This window comes from Mastigoproctus giganteus, chromosome 5, assembly GCF_048544385.1.
Source record: "Mastigoproctus giganteus isolate SK-2022 chromosome 5, ASM4854438v1, whole genome shotgun sequence".
In the NCBI taxonomy this organism is placed as follows: Eukaryota; Metazoa; Arthropoda; class Arachnida; order Uropygi; family Thelyphonidae; genus Mastigoproctus; species Mastigoproctus giganteus.
Window position 1 is genome coordinate 209,976,021 of NC_143579.1, and position 22,394 is coordinate 209,998,414.

At 37.1% G+C, this 22,394-nt stretch overlaps 1 protein-coding gene across 1 annotated transcript in view; it reads left to right on the top strand.

Annotated features, from left to right (window-relative positions):
- LOC150086058 (tyrosine-protein phosphatase 69D-like) overlaps nucleotides 1-22,394 on the top strand; it is a 495,496-nt gene that overhangs the window by 250,607 nt on the left and 222,495 nt on the right. The window lies entirely within an intron of this gene.

Below are 22,394 nucleotides of genomic sequence, written 5' to 3' on the forward strand. Positions count from 1 at the left end.
TGTATTGTTTATGTTTTTGTTGACTATTATTGCTTTCCACTGTTTGTGAGCGAGTTCACAGGAGCTGACTTTTATCGAACTTTGTGTCAAACCTTTTTTGGACCTTCTGGGTAATGGAAAATCAAAGAGATCAATGAAATCAAATTCGCGTTAGGACTGCAAAGCAATAAAAGGCAAAGTACTTTTTTTTGAGTAACTGAGAGAGGGAAGAATACAATTTACAACGTTTTTAGATGTCTCGTCTTCTCCCTCTCCACTTCTCACACGCATATACTGCCTGTGCAAATTATTAGACGAACACTTATTACAGAAATCTATATTGCTGAGATTTTGGAATATCTCTTTTATGTTTATTGTCCAACTATTATGTTGGGGTTCCCCTGAACATCACTTCTTTACGTTGTTTGTTCCCCCTCCTTTTATTTTCGTTTCATCTAAAAAAGAGCCACGTATACGTCTCTTGAATGTCAACGTTGGCAGTATTCTCTGTTATTTACAGGGCCATAGTTACCTGGGTTTTAGTGTTTGCGCTGGACTTTCCCAAGTATGGCTAACGCAGGCAGTGTCCTCGCTGATCTATTGGTCTATTATAAGCGGCCGGAGATAATAGTGTCGTATTTTACTCTGCTCCATGTGGAAGCTTTCTGTGGCGCTATCTTATTTGATGTGTGGTGGATTTGTGTGTGGTGAGGCCTAAACCAGTAGGTAGGTCGTTTGGTTTAATAGATACGAGACTGGCCACCTGAGTCGGACACAACCTGGAGGGAAAGGAAGGAGGGGTTTAATTAAATGTGCTTTGTGGATTACCACACCCTACCCTCCAGAGTTTCATGTTTTTCGAAATTCCGAAAATTGCTGAGGTTTTTAAGTTTTTTTCCAAGATTCCTACAGGTTTTCTAAATTTTTCAAATAGCTTCCATACTTTTCATTTTCTAAGATTTTTATTGCTTTCTGTTTTTTTTTTTTTTTTTAGATTTCTGTTTTTAAAGTATTTTTCCAAAATTCTCTATTTTATCTCAAATTTTTCCAAAATTGTCTGTTTTTTCTGAGATTTTTTCCTATTTTCTATTGTTTGTTTTAATAGATACGACACTGGCCATCTGATTCGGACGAAGCTTGGAGGAAAAGGAAGAAGGGGTTTAATTAAATGTGCTTTGTGGATTACCACACCCTACCCTCCAGAGTTTCATGTTTTTCGAAATTCGGAAAATTGCTGGGGTTTTTCCTAGATTCTTCCAGTTTTTCTAAAAAATTTCAAAGATTTTCCGTACTTTTCTAATTTTTCGGTTTTTTTCTAAAATTTTTCCTGTTTCCTATTTTTAGATTTTTTCGTATTTTCTACCATTTGGTTTAATAGATACAAGACTGGCCACCTGAGTCGGACAAGGACTGGAAGGAAAGGGAGAAGGGATGTAATTAAATGTGCTTAGTGAATTACCCCCCAGAGTTTGATGTTTTTCCAAAATTCTCGCAGGTTTTCTAAAATTTTCAAATATCTTCCATACTTTTCTTATTTTTCGGTTTTTTCTAAATTTTCTATTTACTAAAGAATGTTTCCAAAAATTCTTTTTATTTTCTAAGATTTTTCTTGTTTTCTGTTTTTAAAGAATTTTTCCAAAATTCTCTATTTTTTCTGAGATTTTTTCCTATTTTCTATAGTTTGTTTTAATAGATACGACACTGCCCACCTGAGTCGGACAGCCTGGAGGGGTGTAATTAAATATACCTTGTGGATTACGAACCCTACCCTCCAGAGTTTGATAATTTTCGAAATTCGGAAAATTGCTGAAGTTTTTAAGTTTTTCCAAGATTCTTGCAGGTTTTCTGAAATTTTCAAATACCTTCCATACTTTTCTAATTTTTCGGTTTTTTCTAAAATTTATTGTTTACTAAAGAATGTTTCCAAAATTCTATTTTTTTTTCTAAAATGTTTCTTGTTTTCTGTTTCCTGTTTTTAGATTTCTGTTTTTAAAGAATTTTTCCGAAGTTCTCTATTTTATCTTAAATTTTTCCAAAATTGTCTATTTTATTGAGATTTTTTCATATTTTCTATCGCTCGTTTTAATAGATATGAGAATGGCCACCTGATTCGGACGAAGCCTGAAGGGAAAGGAAGGGTAATTAAATGTGCCTTGTGGATTACCACACCCTATCCTCTAGAGTTTGTTTTTCGAAATTCGGAAAATTTCTGAGATTTTTAAGTTTTTCGTAGATTCTTCCAGTTTTTCTAAAATTTGCAAAGATCTTCGGTACTTTTCTAATTTTTCGTTTTTTTTCTAATTTTGACAAAATTCTCTGTTTTTTCTCAAATTTTTCCAAAATTATCTATTTTTTCCTTAGATTTTTCCTATTTTCTATCGTTTGGTTTAATAGATACAAGACTGGCCACCTGAGTCGGAAAAAGACTGCAGGGAAGGGTGGGGGGGCTGTGATTAAATGTGCTTAATGAATTATTACCCTCCACAGTTTTATGTATTTCAAAATTCCGAAAATTGCTCAGGTTTTTAAGTTTTTCCAAGATTCTTCCAGGTTTTCTAAAATTTTCAAAGATCTTTTATACTTTTCTAATTTTTCGGTTTTTTTCTAAATTTTCTCTTTGTTTAAAGAATGTTTCCAAAATTCTCTTTTTTTCCTAAAATTTTTCCTCTTTTCTATTTTTTAAAGTTTCTGTTTTTAAAGAATTTTTTTTCAAAACAATTTTATCTCAATTTTTTTCAAAATTGCCTATTTTTATTCTCTTTTTAAAGAATATTTCTAGAATTCTCTGTTATCCATGAATTTTTCAAAAATGCTCTATTTTTCTAAGAATTTTTTCCAAATTTTTTTTTAAGATGTTTTCCAAATTAAGATGACACAATTTTAATAGCTGATTAAATTAGTTTAAATAATCGTCAGCTGCCTATAATTTTGTAATAATTTTAGTAACACCTTATATTAATTACACCCTCTTAGGTAGCACAGTGGGTATAATCACTGTCCTCCCACCACTTAATCGAAAAGACCAGGGTAGCGTGGTTTCTTCTCCCCGAAACATGGGTTTTTCATCCGGCAAACAGACAAACCGACCACAGAACACACGCAGTTTGCAAGTTATGGCTTTAGTTGCTGATCCATGGTTTTTCCCTTACCTGATGGAATCGCCAAAAACTGGGGAGGCTTATAGATTTTGAATCCATAATTGATTTTTATTGATTCGTCTAACCACTGCAGCCGTTCACGAGGCCATTACAAATGGAATTTTTCTGCTCATGCTCGAGAGCTAAAAATTGTACCTCAAAAAATATAATTACTTTTAAAATATTTTGTTGATTGACATATTCGTTAAGTAGCGTTTATAAACAAAGTGAATTAACTATTTCAAAGAGTAAAATTTTTAAAATTTGTAAACTGTTTTCAATTCTCTTCATCCGTCCCAGTTTTTGAAAAATTGCCATTGTTTATAGGTTCGTTCAAATCATTTGCTCTTCCATGCTTCTTTGTAGGTGGTTGGCACAGTTAACTTATTGAAAGAAACATATTAAAGACTGAATTCACTGATCCAGAAATGAGCCGTGATGTCTCCATGGCATTAATCTTCTCTTTTCTTCCATCTTTCATTATGTTGATCACACACACACGCACCTACTTATTCATCATCAGACGTAAAATGAAAGCTACTTGGATCAATAACTCGTACAAACATTTACCTGAAATCCCGCGAGAATGTGATGGAGATAACTCCCGCTTTATTTCCATCTCAAGAATAGAGAGAAAGAAAAATTTAATACAATTCTTGGGGGATTGCACTTCACAGGTTATCACAAACAATTGGCTGCCACTGAATGCGCGGATCAGATGAATAAACATGATTCGATCAAAAAAAATGAATTAACCTTTCTTCAATAGTGGTTTATTCTGACTCTCTTTCTTTATCAATGATTCCAAAAAGATAATTAAAGATTTATTTCTGGAAAGAGTATTGTTAATGATGATCTGGTTACATGATGTTATTTTAACAATTCAAAATATCAATTAATAATTCGTTGGTTCTCCTGTAGTTGCGATGGCAGCATAAATCTGCCACTAGACAGGATTCGTCTGACCACTGCAGCCGTTCATGAGGCTATTACAAATGGAATTTTCTGCTCATGCTCGCGGCGTGCGTGATTTTAGGCACTGTTGCCCCTTTTTTTTTGCTTACATCACAGAAAGAATACGTTAGTCCCTATTGTGATGTACCTTCTGACTTGCCTAGTGGTTATCGGCGTCGATTCAGTCTATAACGATACATGTGTCACCTCCCTTGGTGCTTTCACTGTGCGGATACCAACAATCATGCCTCTGATGAACTCTGGTATCGACTGCTTTTCTCATAGCAAACCTTTAATGATGCCTCCGAGACTATTCAATGAAAGTGTAAGTGATGGGCTGTTCCATTTAGATTCTACAGGAGGCACTAGCGTATAGTCCTCTAATATTTTGATACTGTAGTATATATCGAACTAGTCGGCAAGTAACAGTTTCATTTCTTTCTCTTTATCTAAGACTTTCTCTTTATTTCATTTAAATGAGAAATCATGAAAATTAGAATTACTTCGATTAAAACAGTGCTAGAGACATAAAATTCACAAGAAACATTCTTTATTTTGTGCAGTGTCGCCATCTGTCGACAAGCTGTGACACTACTCATGAACAAACTACTCAATATGATTTTTTTAGTCAACAATAAGATGGCTTTTCTATTAATTATTTTTATTATATTTTATTTAAATTATTTATTTTGATTTTTCCTCTTTAATTTTAATCTAAACAAAGATGTCAGCTTAATTTTTAATATTTCATGCATTTTAATCGTAATAAAAATTTAAAAAATTAACGTAATCAACAACTTTTTTAGGTTAAAATTAATAATTTAATTAAAAATATAATAAAGGTAATTAATAGGTAAACTATCTTATTTTTAATTTTCATTTAAAATTTTGTAATCACTGAAGAAGCAGATGAGAAAATCTCCAAACGTATGATTTTGTTAGTAATAAATTACACCGAATCACTGAAGAAGCGGATGAACAAATATCCTCGAAACGTATCATGTTTAGACTCTGTTAGTCTAAACATGATACGTTTCGAGGTGATACGATTATACGATACATGATACGATTCTAAACCCTACATCTAATTATTGTTAGTAATAGATTCTAAACTTCACACCGAATCACTGAAGAAGCAAATGAGAAAATATCCTTGAAACGTATGATTTGACTCTGTTAGTGATGGATTTTAAATCCTCACAGAATCACTGAAGAAGCAAATGAGAAAATATCCTCGAAAGGTTTGATTTTTACTCTGTTAGTAACAGATTCTAAGCTTTACACCGAATCACTGAAGAAGCAGAGAACTCATAATTTTTAGACTGTTAATAATAAATTCTAAACTTTTACCGAATCACTGAAGAAGCGGATGAGAAAATATCCTTGAAACGTATGGTTTTTTGAATCTGTTAGTAATAGATTCTAAACTCTACACCATCAAATTACTGAAGAAGCGATGAGAAAATATCCTTGAAACGTATGGTTTTTTGAATCTGTTAGTAATAGATTCTAAACTTTACACTGAACCAGTGAAGAAGCGGATGAGAAAATATCTTCGAAATGAATGATTTTTAGACTCTATAGTAATAGATTCTAAATTCTACACCAAGTCACTGAAGAAGCAGATGAGAAAATATATCTTCGAAACGTTTGATTTTTACTCTGTTAGTAATAGATTCTAAACTTTACACCGAATCACTGAAGAAGCAGAGGAGAAAATATCCTCGAAACGTTTGATTTTTAGACTCTGTTAATAATAGATTCTAAACTTTACACTAGACCAGTGAAGAAGCGGATGAAAAAATATCTTCGAAATGAAGGATTTTTAGACCCTATAGTATTAGTATTAGTATTAGTAACGGCCTCATGGTGCAAGAAAGCCTATGGCTTATGCTGCACCAGCCAAAAAAAAATAAATCCGAACAAAACAATGATAAAAACAAAAAAATAAATAACTAAATAATAATAATTAATAAAATAAAAAATAAATAAAAAGGAAATTAAACCTATCATCCTATGTGCTTCCCTTACCCGAAAGTACTATCCAGATGACCTTTGAATTTCCCCAAACTGTCGGCCTCTACCACCCATGAAGGCAACTTATTCCAGTAATTTATAACTCGCTGGCTAAAATAGAACTTCCTGCAATCCAATCTAAACATTTCCCCCCGTAACTTGAATTTATGTCCCCTAGTTCTAGCATCATTTATAATCTTGAAAATTTTGTCCTCATTCATTTTACTGATGCCTCTCAGAGCCTTAAACACCTCAGTCAAATCTCCTCTAAGGTGTCTAGTTTCCAAACTCTGCAACCCACATATTCGAAGTCTTTCTTCATAAGGACGCCCTTTTGCCGATCTCACCAGGCGAGTTACCCTTCTTTGCACCCTTTCAAGAAGCTCGATGTCTTTCTTCAGGTGCGGTCTCCATACTTGAACACAGTATTCCAAGTGTGGTCTAACATAAGCCTTATATAATGGGATTATCACGTCCCTATCTCTACGTGCAAAAGTTCGATAGATCATTGATAGGACACCATGGGCCTTCCTTGCAACCTGTTTACAATGCTCAGAGAATTTCATGTCTGACCGTATCGTAACACCCAAGTCCCTTTCCTCCAGTACTGGCTTTAGTTGAACTCCACCAAGTGAATACGTTTTTTTGGGATTACTGTTTCCCAGGTGTAATACCTTACACTTTGTTGGATTAAAGCACAGCTGCCATTTTTCTGACCATTCCTGAAGTCTATCTAGGTCTCTCTGAAGAAGCTCAGCTTGACAGTGATCATTAACTACTCTCCCAATTTTAACATCATCTGCAAATTTAGACATCACGCCCTCTATCCCTTCATCAATGTCGTTTATGAAAATTAAAAACAACAGTGGTCCTAATACTGATCCTTGGGGAACCCCACTTCTTACATCAACCCAATCTGAGGAATAGCCATTTATCACAACCCTCTGCCTCCTGCCCTGAAGCCATCCTTCTATCCATCTAAGGATTTTCCCAGTGATTCCAACCTGTTCCAGCTTATAAAGCAACCGCTCATGTGGGACTGAGTCAAAAGCTTTGCTGAAATCTAAATAAACAATGTCGAAATTATTCCCTAAATCCAGCTCGTGAGTGACCCTTTCGAAATAGCGAACCAGATTTGTTAAACATGATTTTCCCTTTACGAAACCATGCTGAGTATCCTTGAGAATTTCAATTCGATCCAAATGATCCTGAATTCCACCCTTGATCATTGCCTCCATGATTTTCCCTACTACTGAAGTCAGACTGACAGGTCGATAATTTCCAACTTCACTTTTAGAGCCACCCTTATGTATGGGAGATACATTTGCACTTTTCCAATCCAAGGGAATCTCCCCAGAGTCTAATGATGCTCGCATAATTAGCCTCAATGGTTCAATGCACTCGCTTGCCGCCTCTCTTAAGATTATAGGGTATATTCCATCAACTCCAGGAGCCTTACTGGTCTGTAGGCTCGAAAGTTTTTTCATTAAATAATCTTGCGAAATTTCAATATCATTAATTACATATTTTTTAACTTCGCTCCCACAATTTCCCTTTGCCACAAAAGGCTTTTCATTTGTAAATATCGATGCAAAATAACTGTTGAGTTCATCTGCAACGGCAGCTGGTGTATTTATTACTATCCCCTTTCCCTTACATAAAGGTCCGATCTGGTTTGTCCTGCTCTTCTTGGCATTTATATATGTGAAGAATTCTTTATCCCCCCCTCTTTGCTCTGTTTGCTAGTGATTTCTCATAAACTGCCTTTGCCTGTCGAACCTTTTCTGTGGCTCTATTACACATCACCTTGTAGCTGTTATACTTTTATATAGGCTTCAGTACTTTTTGTTGTTCTGTAACCTTTCCATGCCACCTTTTTCTGCTCAAGTAATGCGGCAACTTCACTAGTCATCCAACTTGGAACCCTCCTCGTGGAGTATTTTTTTAATGGTATGTACGCATTCAAGGCATCTGTGATTAATGTTTTAAAAGCATACCACAGTTCAATTGTATTCATTCTCTGCGCGATATCTACCCAATTAATAGAGGCCATGTAGTACCTTAAGGCATCGTAATTTCCTTTCCTGAAATTAAAACCCATTCCTTTGCCTTTTACTTCTGCTACCTCTCTCGTCATCATCCACCGTAGAACTCCGTGATCACTTCCTGCTACTGGTTCCTCTACTGTCAGCCCTGTTATGTCATCTGATTCATGTGTGATGATGAGGTCTAGGATACTCTTTTCTCTAGTATTTTCCCTGACATGTTGATACAAATAACAGTCATCTAGTTGATTTAAAAATTTTGTTCCCCATGTCGAGTTTCCTTCCCATTTACTCCAATCAATTAGAGGCAGATTGAAATCACCCATAATAAGGCATTGACGCTTACTTGCCCATTCCATTTGCATGTAGAGGCTTTTGTCATAATCTTCACAATCACCTGGTCTGTAGATTACTCCTACTCGCATTATACCTTTGTTTCCAACTATCTCACACCATACAGACTCTATACTAGCATGTGAAACGTCTGAATCCGGGAAAGCTATCGTCGCACTCAGGCTGCTTCTGATAAGAAGCATTACCCCACCACCCCTTCTATCTACTCTATCCTTCCTAAATACATTATACAAGCCGTACTGAAACTCATCATCCCCAATTTCCGGGTGGCACCACGTCTCTGTAAGCCCTATCATGTCTGCATTACTTGTTTTAACCAGCAGTTCGAATTCGCTCATTTTATTGACGACACTTCTAACGTTACTGTATAAACAATTAAGATTTACTGTTCTTGTATATTTAACAACCCTAACACAACCCTTGAAGTTTTTTAGGCTCTCTTCCCTGGCATTAGCTACCCGCCCACGTGAAACGTTTGTGCCCCCAGAACATCTAGATAATACGTCCAGTTGGGGTAACAGATAAGAACTCTTGAGGTATGTGCAAGAGTTACTTTGACCAATATTATCAGATAAACGCGTGTTAGTATTACCCACATCCCCCCTAACTAGCAGTTTCCCTGAACCTTTAAGGTATCCTCAATAATACTGGCAAAAACCTTTGCACCACCTTTGTTTAAGTGTATCCCGTCTCTACAAAACAAATTCCTTCTACCTACAAGTGTGGGCCATGCTGATAGAAATTTACCCCCTAAAGCCTTGCAGATTCCTTCAAGTCTTGAGTTAATCCACAAGGCTCTTAACATATAATCCCTCCTATCGTGTCTGGGCAGAATTGCAGACACATAGACATTATGGCCTAGCTCGCGACATTTCCTCAGCATGGTTCTGTATTTTTCCAACAAATCGTCAGATCGTGTACGTTTAATATCGTTTGTCCCCACATGAATAATAATATTTTCTTTACCCCCTTTAAAATCTGACAGTCTGTTGGTGACATCATCAATAGTTGCTCCCGGCAGACATACCCTGGTTCTCCTCCACCTATCTTTATTACAAAAAATATTCCCCGTTTCCCTGACAATGGAGTCTCCTAATAATACAATGTCCTTTTTAACCAGAGTAGTTTGCACTTGGTTTTTCTGTTTTGAGGCTCGAATCGGGTGTGCATCACTTGGTAGATTGCTGGAGTTTTGAGTCCCTGACGAGCTCCCAGATGCATTATTTTCGAGGGCAAGCACTCGTTTTTTCAGGGACTCAAATTGTTCCCTCAGTGCACCAAATTGTAATTTAAGATCGGTGCACTCCTTACATCGATCACAAAGAAAAGAATCCCCAGGTGAGCTAGGATTAGTCACCAGGTCGACCTTGGAAAACATTCCACAGGTTCCACAACGGATTAAATCATGACTCACCCGTAAATCGCCATCTGCTATTTCCGTGTGAGTCACGATACCCTGTGACGTGTTTAAGGCAGATCTCGTAACTACCATTATAAAATTAAATAAATATCAATGAAAGTAACTTTAAAAAATTATATCTATAATATTATTAAAATCAAACAGTTACAGGAAAACCTATAACAAAATAATCCAACAATATCTAAATAAATCAAATATTTAAAAGCACTATCCAAAAGTAAACCACTTAACTGAGGAGCCCTGTCTAAGCGCGTCCGCTCACCTATAGTAATAGATTCAAACTCTACACCAAATCACTGAAGAAGCAGATGAGAAAATATATCCTTAAACGTTTGATTTTTACTCTGTTAGTAATATATTCTAAACTTTACACCGAATCACTGAAGAAGCAGAGGAGAAAATATCCTCGAAACGTACGATTTTTAGACTCTGTTAATAATAAATTCTAGACTTTTACCGAATCACTGAAGAAGGGGATGAGAAAATATCCTCGAAACGTATGATTTTTATACTCCGTTAGTAATAAATTCGAAACTTTACACCGAAGTGCTTTCATTTCTTGTACTTTAGTGAAGTCACAGAAATAACCGTCCAGATATTACATTTATTCTCTCTCTTTATTGGAACGTAGGTTATAAATAACATTTGTAACGATAAACATTTCGTTGCAATAAAAAGAAGCATACATTTGATATTCAATTATTATTACAATAGATGCGTTCGATTTATTCGACTTGTACTACTCTCAGCGCCACTAACATGAATACAAATGGTACGTTTGTCAGGGTGGTAATTTCCTGCCGAGATTAGCGGAATAGAGGCTTTTATGTAAATACGACGCTGCTTTATATACGTTATGACCAAGGGGGGGAGAACTATGATGTGTAATTTTCTACAATTCGGATTCCTGGGAACACGTGCATATTTGAATGGGAACGCGAGTTACTATAACGGAACGTTCCAAGCCTGTCGGAATGTAGAATTCATTCGCGTGCCATCACATTAAAGCGGCTCGGATTTGTACGGTTCCGACTATACCGTTAATTGTTGAACGCTAAATACGTCGAATGCCTCGCTTTCGCTACTTTTACTACGGAAATCTATAAGGGCCATAGCGAATGGGTTGCTTTCCCAAAATGTGATAATATCGTTAGCTGTAATGTTTACTTGATAGGGGTCAGCCGACTTCACTTTCGAACCTGTAACATTTAATGGAAAATTGTTTCTTAGCTATTTTCATTATTATTATTGTTATTTTTTATTTTCAAAATATTTTAATATAGGTGGCACTGCGTGTATAGCCGTGGGATTTCGGCATTCCTCCAGCCACGAAAGAAACAAATTAAAGTTAATGGCATTCATTCACACATTCCTGAGTACGGGCACATCGGTGGAGGCCCATTAAATAAATGGGGGCCCATATAATAAAGGACACAAAGCACCTGTCGTATCCTCTCTACAGCGTTTGCCACTTTCATATTTCCAAAAACGCTTTATGAGCACTTGCTTATTGTACAACCAGCTCGTGCCGCTAGATAACCCCCGAAAAATGCGCAGAATTTTAAACTGTCAGAGTTGCGCAGTCCCCCAATCTATATATTAGGTTAATAAACGTGGCTGTCAGTTGTCGTGAGAAAAGATCACCACCTGCCCTCAACTATTCATTTACCAGCCATAAGCATCCGTTGCCCCCTTTGCAGTTGTAGACACATCCTTTGAAGCCCGTCCCTTCTCACCAAGCGACAAAACACAGTCGGGTGATGCCCGTACTTTAGAACAAACGTTATTGCCTTCATTTGCGATCGCAGCGCCTCTACAGTGTGCTCTGAACAGCTGCTTTAATACGTTAGATGTGCGAAGAAAAGCCTGGTAGGAGTGAATAAATGAATTTTCAACCAGCAGCCAAGAAACTTATTATAGAGTATATAAATGATAGATTCAAAGAACCAGCTGTGAGCTTGACAGAGAAAGAGGAAGGGACTTATAGGACGGACGTAGTTGAATAAGCAGCTCAAGGGGTTGGCAAAGGCTGCCAGAAATTAAACTCGGCATTCTAAGATGAAAATTGAAGAAAAATTTCGCCACCTGTGGCTATAGTTGGAAATAGAACTAGGGTCCACTGTACGTATGGACGGCATTCAAGATAAAATCTCAACGTACTATTCACTCAACTTTTTGTAATGTACTGTATTTATTTCCTTCTGGATTTTAATAAGACATGCAACACGTAATAAAATTTAATGCTAAATTTTATTAAAATCAGACAAATTTCTACTTGTCTGATTTTAATAAAATTTCTAATGGCTCTACAAATCTTTCTAAAAGAGAAACTATAAAAATTTGATGAAAATCCATCCATTTAAGTCGATTTATTACATGCGGACGGACGGACAGACAGAGTGAAGACAACAGGCTCTTTATGTCCGAGTTTTGAAGCCATTGGCTGTACAAATAAATGGTCAGAACACATATTTACTTCTTTTGAATGTTTATAAATTTATAATACTTATAGGAGATAAATTATCATGATTAACTCTGAATGTTTTCTTATACGCTGGAGATTATTAAGCATTGTGTACACTTTAAGCCCACTGTTTTGACTCGTTATTATCTGGGTCTATTTTCTTTCATCAGAGATGGAGGTAGAAAATCAAATTAGTTTCTAAAAGTGAGAGAACTTAGCAAATGGGAGAACAGTAATGAAGATAAAACACTTTATGGTTGCTGTAGATGCAATCAAGGTGTTTCGAAGGCTTGTACACAGCCATTAACCGTACATCGCTGTGAGTTAAGATGTGTCATTTAGGAACTCTTTATCTGATCACTTCCCGAGGAGAAAAAAATTCCATTTAGCCTTTGTGACTTCACTATCGATGGTTTTTATTATCAGTTATCACATCCTTCTACAGGATGGATCCGCTTGCCTTGGTTAATTAAAGAAAGAATCGTATCTCAATCTTATATTTCTGGTGTGATTTATTGCTATCTACACACACAATCTCTAATGATCAACTTCCCTCGCACTGATAAAACCGTTTTATGGAAATAAATGTTCGTATTTTTTAATTATTGTCACGTTTTCTCCCTCAATCAATCATCATTTCATGTGGAAGAAATTAAAATATTGCGCATTCAGAATTGGATGGCGAAAAAGTAAGAGAGCCTTCGCTATAATTGTATTTGCATGGCTGACTGACATTTTTATTATTATTAGTGTTTGATATATGCGCACAGATGGAACTTAAGATTAATATACGACACCTTAACAACCCCGACAGAAGATTACGAGTATAATTTAAAGCAAAGTTCTCGACATTTAAGACCAAAGGAATTAATGATTGCTCTTTAAAATCTGTAACACCTGTCTACCAAGTTAACTGAACGCAAAGTTTCATTTTATTCTTTGATTTACTTACTGGCAGTGCTTAAGGATGGTCATGGCATCCCAAAATCTGTATTGGAAAACAGTATTTGAAATAGTGCAATACCGAGGTAATTCGTTGTGAATACGGGTGGGGCTGTATGGGAAGACATATTTCCAACTATCGTTGCATTTCATGGAAAAAAGAAGACTTCCTATTTGGGGAAGGAGGTGGGGGAGTATTGTCTCTTTTGTGGGACTGTTCAACAGTCAGATCAGCAACTGACTTCAGGAGCTAAAGACAGGTCTGGTCAGTCAAAACCCGGCCATCTGGCAACTGAAGCACAAAGGAAGATTTTGGTGCTACATTTCTTCTTCTTCTTGTACTGAATACAATACAATAAACTTTATGACAGCCTTTAGTCTCCATGGAACACTCTCCATCAGTTTTTCGTTTGGTTGTTTTTGCCTCTTTGGGCCTGTGTGTCTGCTGCGACAACGTTGACTTGCGTTCCGAACGAACTACTATTTGCGAGGCTCTTTTGTCATGTATTTCCCTGATCGATAACAGACGGTGTGAGTTTGGATTTCAAAAACATGTTGTCATTATTTATTGTGCGGAAGAAATAAGGACAACATGTGCGAATTCTGCAGTTTTCACCTGATTCTAACTAAACATCCATCCACTAAGCAAGTTCCACACCTATTGACTCTAAATTCCATTGCCAAATATAAAAATATTGCTTATTTCTTATGAAGTATTACCAGTGGGTTTCATCTCTTGAGTGTTGTTTTCTGGTTTTTGAGCTGTTTCTTGTTTTCTCTACCATAGCTTAGAATTCCTTCGTATTTATCCACCCCATTCGTCTTCATTCTTTTCCCTAGGGCTTCACCAAGCAGTGGATCATTAGCATGAGACAAGCATTAAGTAGAAGTCTTATATTCCGAGCAACTACAAATGCATCGACACTTACAGAACACAGCATTAGCAAGCGAAGACACATTACAACAACAACTTCTTGTTTCATTTATGTGAGTTTAAACGCGTGGCATCGTCTATACCTTCTCTGAGAGCTGTTGTGCCCTAATACTCCTCCAAATAGGTCGGATTTTTTCGCATGAAAATTTGCTTTCCCAATCTGGCGTGTCGGCAGCTAGTCTAAAAACAGAGCGTCTCTCTCTTTCTCTACTGCAATCAAAAGCGTTTGTAACGGTACAAAAATATTGCTAATGATGTGTCTGGTGATGACACATACATACGTATGACGTCACACGTGTGATCCCTACAGATGTTGACGATAACAAATCCTATGACAAAAGGCAAAAACAAGGATTCACATTCACAATGAGTTCAGCTCGTATGCATGCTTCAGTCGATTTTATAACCCTGCGAGTGATCGTTAAAGAAAACCGGATTTATGTGGAAAGAATGGTAATTGGGACAACTGGTTGTTGACTTTTATTTAATACCATTTAATTCTTCGCCTAAAGTTTGGCTAACCTAGATGCTTCCCGTCTGTTTGTGGTCCAACAAGATAAGCGAAAGGGGATCGCAGTTATCCTTCGTAGTCCGCCACATACACACTGAGAGTAACCATCCACGAAATACAGTCCATCTTCTTGACAAACTGATTACTGAATCATCCGGGAAGGTTATGATGCCGACAGTTGCTTGATATACGACACAGCGTCACACTTCGTATCTAGCCACACAAATCGGTAGAAACGGGACTATCCTCTGGGAAAACGTGGCTGCCATATAGCGAAGATGGATTTCAGAGATCTTCAATAACATCCATCATAACGTAAGCCTTATTGGACCATTTCGCGAAATAATTTATTCTTAAAACCCTATCTTAATTAAGAGAACATGGTCTATTGAGAATATGCTCACAGTCAATAGTATTGTTCTATACTATACTTATCCATAAGCCTATTATGTCCAAGAAGCACAGTATAAGATCCCACATTCCTCCAATTACGCATTTATTCAACCAAGAAATAAGCTGTATCCAATATGTACGTATGTATGCTAATATATCTGAACGGTGTGTTAAGGTAGAATCCCTGTTGTCATGACAACGAGGCTTCTGGTGTCCCAGCATCACCAAACAATGCCAAACAAGTAAAGTTGATTAAAATGTGTATACACTGGAAGTAGCTAATCAGTTGAAACTTTAAATAGCCAAACACATTAATTACGCTTGACTACTGTCCTGAATTTACCATATGACACCGCAGGCTTCTTGGCAGCTTTGTTTCCAACGGTTGATACCTAGCAGCGTAAATATATCTCTGTCCAGTGTAGATAATTAGGAATGTCATTAGGGAAATTAGTAGGGACCAGCAAATTAAGAAAGTGCCCATGAATCCAGCAAAAAGTTTAATTCCCCACTATATATTGGTCTCCTCTCTGGTTTCATTTCTTATATGAAAGAAGCGAAGGATGACTATTTTACCACTCTGAACAACCAAATAAAAATCATTATTTTTAACTCAGCTTTTTCTTTAATGTTTAAATTAGTTTGTGACGTTTATACAGTTTTCATGTTTATAAATTGCGTGTGTTTTTTTTTTATCTGCTTACAGCCGAGATCCTCAAAATATCCCTCGGCGGCCAGCTAAAGGAAGCGACTTTCATATGCTTTTAGTAAATCTGCTTGTAGCTTCTTACATTAAAGAACTTTAAGTCTAGATATTCTAACTGTAGTTCTAAATCCTCTCTAAGAGAAAGATACGTAGAAAAGTGATATACAGAGATGGTAAGCCTTCAACATCAAAATAAAAATAGAATCCATCTATTTTTATATCTAAAAATAACCTTTATTTACATGAAAACTAATAACGTATGCCGAAACCAAGTATGTACTGCGACAACGTCGACTTGCGTTCCAAACGGACTATTCTTTGCGGGGCTCTTTTGTAATGTTCTGTCAGCTTCAGAAGTTTTCCGGGTCATTTCATGACAGTGTCAACACCAACCCGTTTCACTTATAGTTGTGTTTGACTCGTGGTGCTTGGGTAGGACATAGACCATCTATCAACGGAGGGTGTCTGGATATTAATGGTAGGATAGTGTAAGTTTATAAAGACATCAAATGGCAACGGATAACTATATTAAGAAATACCACAGTTGGTTCTAGCGTAATCAGTTAAACATACCGGATTTACGTTTCAAGAATTATTTACAAAAACTTCGTCTTCTTCTCTGGCCGTATTGCACCTAATATTTTTCCTAATGTTATACAGTTTACTTGAAGTTCCATCTCTTATTTTACCCTGACTTTTTTAATGTCTTAGGAATAATTGAACCCATTAACTGATTACCTTTTTGCAAAGATTGGATATTGCTTTCTTATCCAATCTATTTTGACTTAACAAAAAAAACGCTTTAATTCGAGTTGTGACTGGTTTCTCGGCATCTAGCAAATTAGGAATCCTTCCCTCTCCTACCCCCCCACTATTATTTTTGAATGATGTCATGTCATCCGGGCATTTATGGCCTGTTCTGAGCAGTAGTCGCTCTGCTCTCCCAGTACGAATTCTTAACAGCCTGATTAGATTTTTCTCTCCCTCCCACTTTTTTTTTTTAATTCCAGAATCACTTCTAACCATCTTGAACTAGAAGTTATGTTGTAGAAAAGAAAATTCGCTGTTTTATTTTTGCATTTATTTTCTTAATGAATAGAACCGGAATTATTTGCCTAATTAATTATCTGTAACTGATGTTTTCTTTTTTATATCCGCTCAGCGTACAATGATTCTTAGCTAAGAAGCGTCTCTTCTTTTGACCTCGCTCCTTAGCTATGCAAACACGATGATCAGCATTTTTCCTCTGGTCTTTAACTCTCCAAGAGTGAATACTTTGGTGTAATCCACTTTGTCAGCCCGTCATTTGTTCAGACAGCATAACCCCCATGTTAGAATTCTTGCTGTCAACAGAACGTATAACTTTTCTAATCCTGGTGGGGTTCTTATCGTCGCTTTAGGGTCGAATGACTGTCAGAAAGACTTGGCCAATGAAGAAATTGCTTTCTTCGAAATTCCCGATTGGTTTGGTTGTTCCATGCAACCTCCCCCCCTTCCCCACAACGTTCTTTATTTGGGAGTTTTAGAAAAAGGTAAAATACAAATGGTGATAGTTACTTTTTTCTTTTCTTTTTTGTTTCACGGTGTTTCCTATCAAGGTTCAACTGCTTTCTTAAAGATAAAAGGCAGAAACTTTGTTTAACAGAATAATTCATCGCTTATGTCAAGTTTGACGTCATTGGTGTCACGTGTTGTTTCCAGATAAAGTGGGTAACATCATTGTAGGTTGATTTTACTTTACTGAACTAATGATGCCTTTACGCTTAAAAATATACTATTGTGCCAAAGTTAAGACTCAAGGTTTCGTATTTACTTAGCTTTTTCATTTATAAGATAACCGAAGAGAATATAATTATCGCTAACTATACTCATCATCTTCAATCCACTGCAGGATGAAGTCTCTCCTCTCCAGCAACCTTCCGGTTCCTTCTGTTTTGTGCAGTGGCCATCCATTGCACAAAACATCTTTCCATCTCTGTTGTTGTCTTCCTAGTTTTCTTTTAGCCCCTCTTGGATACCGTTCTGTTATTTTCTTAGTCCATCTGTCATCATGTCTTCGAGCTATGTGTCCTGCCCAAGTCCATTTCAGTTCTTCAGTTTTGAGAAGAATGTCCTTTACTTGAGTTTTCCTCCTAATCCGTGTGTTTCTCTTTTTATCCAACTGTCTGATTCCTAATATAATTCATTCTATTCTTCTCTGTCAGCTTCTCTTCCATTCTTTTGGTGAGTGCCCAAGTTTCACTTCCATAAGTCATGGTGGGGAGTACACATTGATTCTTTATTTTACGTTTCAGAAAATGGTATCCATCCAAGATTTATTCTTCTCTTGACTTACAACTATTACAGCTAATGACTTGTCCAAGATAAGTATATGAATCCACTTGTTAAATTCTCCTTCAATGATTATATCCCTTCCTGTGTTCATCATTACTTTTGTTTTAACCATATTCATCCTTAGTCCGAAATCCTTACTAACTCTGCATAACTATTAAGATTTACCTCTAGTTCTTCGGAATCATGGCTTATGATCACAATGTCATCTGCAAATCGCAAATGGTTTAGGTACTCTCCATTCACATTGACTCCTTTCTGCGGCCAGTCCAATCTTCTGAAAGCTTCTTCAAAGGCAACAGTAAACAACTTTGGAGATATTGTATCTCCTTGTTGAACTCCTTTCTCAATTTTAAATTTGTTACTGTCTTTGTTTAACTATACTACGACTGCTTTGCTCTAACAGAACAAACTAATATTTATAACTTTCTCCAAGATATTATTAATCTATTATATTAAACTAGAATTTAATGTGTTAATTATTAAATACAAAATTAAGTAATGGTACATTTGCGCGAATGACTAACTTTATAATATCTTAACAGTACATATTTCCGATTTGGAAATATGTGCGTAATAGACTCAAACGTTTCGTGGTATTTTCTTAACCACTTCTTCAGTGACAGCTGACTTTGCAATATCACTGTTGCACAAGATCAACTAGATCACAAGACCTAGTCACAAAAAATTCAAGTGTGTGTGTGTATGCATCTCGTACGCACGCACACTTGCTTTTTCCAAATGTATTCCGAAGTACTGTATAAATTGGGAGGTACATCAGCTAATTCAGCGTAAGTCACGTTTGACAGAACTCTTATCTGCTGTAGTATATAACTACTGGCGACAAACCTCATCTGCTGTGCAGTCAGGTGTGCTGTAGGCAGAAAACGCTTCTCGTGTAGGTTGGTAACTCTATTGGCTTTGTTTCCCCCATCCCCGTAGGACCCTGAGAACCAACAGTCTTACTCAAGGTGTCAACAGAGTTTCGTTGTAACAGAGAGCAGTAGACAGGGAAGGAAATAGTCTGCCCTGCATGCAGAAAGTTTTCTGGTTTTGTATGTGATCGCTTATTTAACAATAGGGGACTGTACTAATTCAAAATTTGATAAATATTAGATTTTCAAATATTTGTATTTATGCCCTCTGGTTTTTACGCTCCCATTTCAGTGTGAAAATTCCAAGTGGACTACCCCCCAAGTACCTCAGTGCCTTCTACTCCTCAATCAGTTCCCTTCCCCACGGAAATGTATAGTTCTCTAACCCATACCTTCTTGCTAAGCTCTCTAACCCATACCTTCGCCATCTGTCCTCATCTGAACCACACTTCGATATACGAGTCCTAGTTTCTGGACCCTTTCAAGAAGCTCAGTATGTTTAGATGCGGGCTCCAGTATAAATACTAACTTGTATTCAGATCTGGGGGAGGAGGTTTATGTAAACCCCAAACACGAGAGGTATTAGAACCTATAGTACTTAGTACCGTGCTTGGGTTGGACGTTGAGAAGACGAAAGAAGATATTTGTTGACATTGGACTTGAACTCCTGTAGACTGTGATTTTCAGGAAATACGTATGAAGGTTGTTCCAGAAAACGGCAGTTGAATGAATAAACGAGGAAGATGAAAAGTTGGTTCTGTGAGTTTGAAGTTGGACAGTAAATGGATGTTGGCTGGCGGCGGCACGTGTTCGGACTGTTTTGAAAGAGAAAGCGGGAATTATAGAAGCCAATTCAGAAGAACACTGCCCATGGAAGTATCTGTAGAAGAGGCATGCAGCAGAAACAGTACGTCTATGAGACAGCGAGTGGAGAGACTCTGTTAGAGATGAATCATTAATTAACCTAACTGCCCTCTTCGGAATGGAATCAAGAAGCCTGAGAGAGGTTTTGGGGGGGTACCACCCCAGATGTGGGAACAATATTCCATGGAAGGCTGATTTGCGATTTATACAAAGTGAGCAGTTGTTTGGAAGAAAAGTAACGCCGAGAGCGAAAGAGAAAACCAAGTTTTTTTAGATGCAGAGGAAGCAATATTTGTAATGTTCTTGTTCCAAGAGAGATTAGAAGTCAGGGTAATCCCCAAAAGAGATATATCATTTTGCCTAGAAATCGGAGTGTCACTAAACATAAGCATAGGAGCAGAAGAATCCTTTTTGCGAGATATAAGACAAGACTGAGTTTTAGAAGGGTTGAAATCAACTAAGCTGTCTTTGCCCCACTGGAGAATTACCTGAAGATCGGCATTTAAGGAATTGGTAATAACAGATTTTCGAGAAGTTGAAGCTGATTGAGCAGGGCAAGGTTTCTCAAAATGGAAAGTAGAATGCAATGTAGTATCATCGGCAAAACTATGGATAGGATTTCCAGTCAATGGAAGAAGGTCATTAATGTACAAGAGGAAAAGAGTGGGGGAAAGAACTGAACCTTGGGGGACACCGGCATTAGTGAAGAAGTTAGAAGGCAGAGAGCCATCTACCATCACCCTCAATGAGCGATCAGAGAGAAAACTGGATAACCACTTACTAAAAACAGTTGGCAAACCATAAGATGGAAGCTTGTTTACACTGGCCTACAAAGCGGAATCATAACTTTCTTGTCCTTAGATGCTGTTGTAAGGTTTAAGGAGCATGAGCAGCTAAGGCCATGTTGTGGCATATTCATGTATATTGTCTGTAAATTGCATATGTTCTGAGGTCGATTTTCTGTGTGCTGGATGAAAAACCCCAGTTTCCAAAAGAAAACCATGCTACGCTCGCCTAAGACCTACTAACTCAGTCACGTTGTGAAAAAGGTCCATAAAAATTCCTCACGTCATCGACGGGAATCGAACTCACGTCTTTTCCACTCGCTGTGGGGAGAACGGCGATCCTGCCAACTGTGCTACCCACGAGGGCTCCTTAGATGCGAACGTACAATAAATCACTGATAAGACGCTGGGTGCCTTCCTGGCCACCTGACTACTGAATATCGTTAATGATTGTATTAATTGTCAAAAAAATTTAATCCAAACTCCTCTGACCTAGTGGTCGTGCCAGAGTATAAACAAGAACACATTGGGAGGAAACTTATTCCAGTGTTTGACAACCCAATGCCCATAAGTTAACTTCTTTGGATCCACGCTTCGGTTATTTCCCGATATTTTATATTTGTGTCCCCTGGTTTGCGTTTCCCCTCAAAGGAGAACAAACCTTCATTCGTTTTACTCAATCCTTTCTGTGCCTAGCACACCTCAGTTAGATCTCCCCTTAGATGTTTGGTTGTGAAACTTTGTGGTCCCCCACTTTCTAAGCCTTACTTCATATGTACATCGCTTTGTACTCGTTACCAATCTGGTCGAACTTCTCTGAATCCTCTCCAGAAATTCTATATCTGTGTTTAAATTCTAGATAATCGTCGTCTTTTATAAAGGAAGAATGTCGTCCTTCTCCCTACTTCAGGTGTCCTATAATCCACAGATAGGACACCATGTGCCTTCCTAGCCGCTTGTTTACATTGCATGCAAAAATTTCATGTCAGATTGAATCTCAACGCCTTAGTCTTTTTTTTTCTTGAACCACTTTTAGTGCCCCTTTCTTTGCCTTATATGACTCCAGAATTTCTGTTCCCAAGTGCATAATCTTACATTTAGAAGCATTACACTTTAGTTGACATTTTTGGACCATATATGCAACCAATCCAAGTCGTTTTGAAGCGAATGGCCTGACTCGGATCGTTAACCATTCTTCCCACCTTAAAATTATTAGAAAACTTTGACAGCTTATCTTCGATATCCTCATCCATATCATTTATGAAAATTAGACATAGGAAGGGACCCAGCTACGCTTCCACCTTCAAGACTGGCCATTTATGACAACCCTCCTGTGTCCTATCTTTTAGTCAGCGTGCAATCCAGCGTAGGATCTCACTAGTAGCTCCAATTTATTCCAGTTTATATAGTACCCTTCCATGAGGGACCGGAAAATCATATCATATCCTGTATATCGTCCCAGTTGAGTCTGAGAGGCCACTTAGTTTAGAATTTATTGTACACCAGGAACAAAATAAACTGAATTTAAATTAGAAGAAAATCATCGATTAAAATCTATAAAAAAAGAACACCTAAGCAAATCGAATGCCAAAGAGCAATTGTAAATCATATATTTGTCTTTGATGGTGATGATTAAAATATTCTTTATCGTATACAAAATACAAGTTGCATTATTATCGTATAG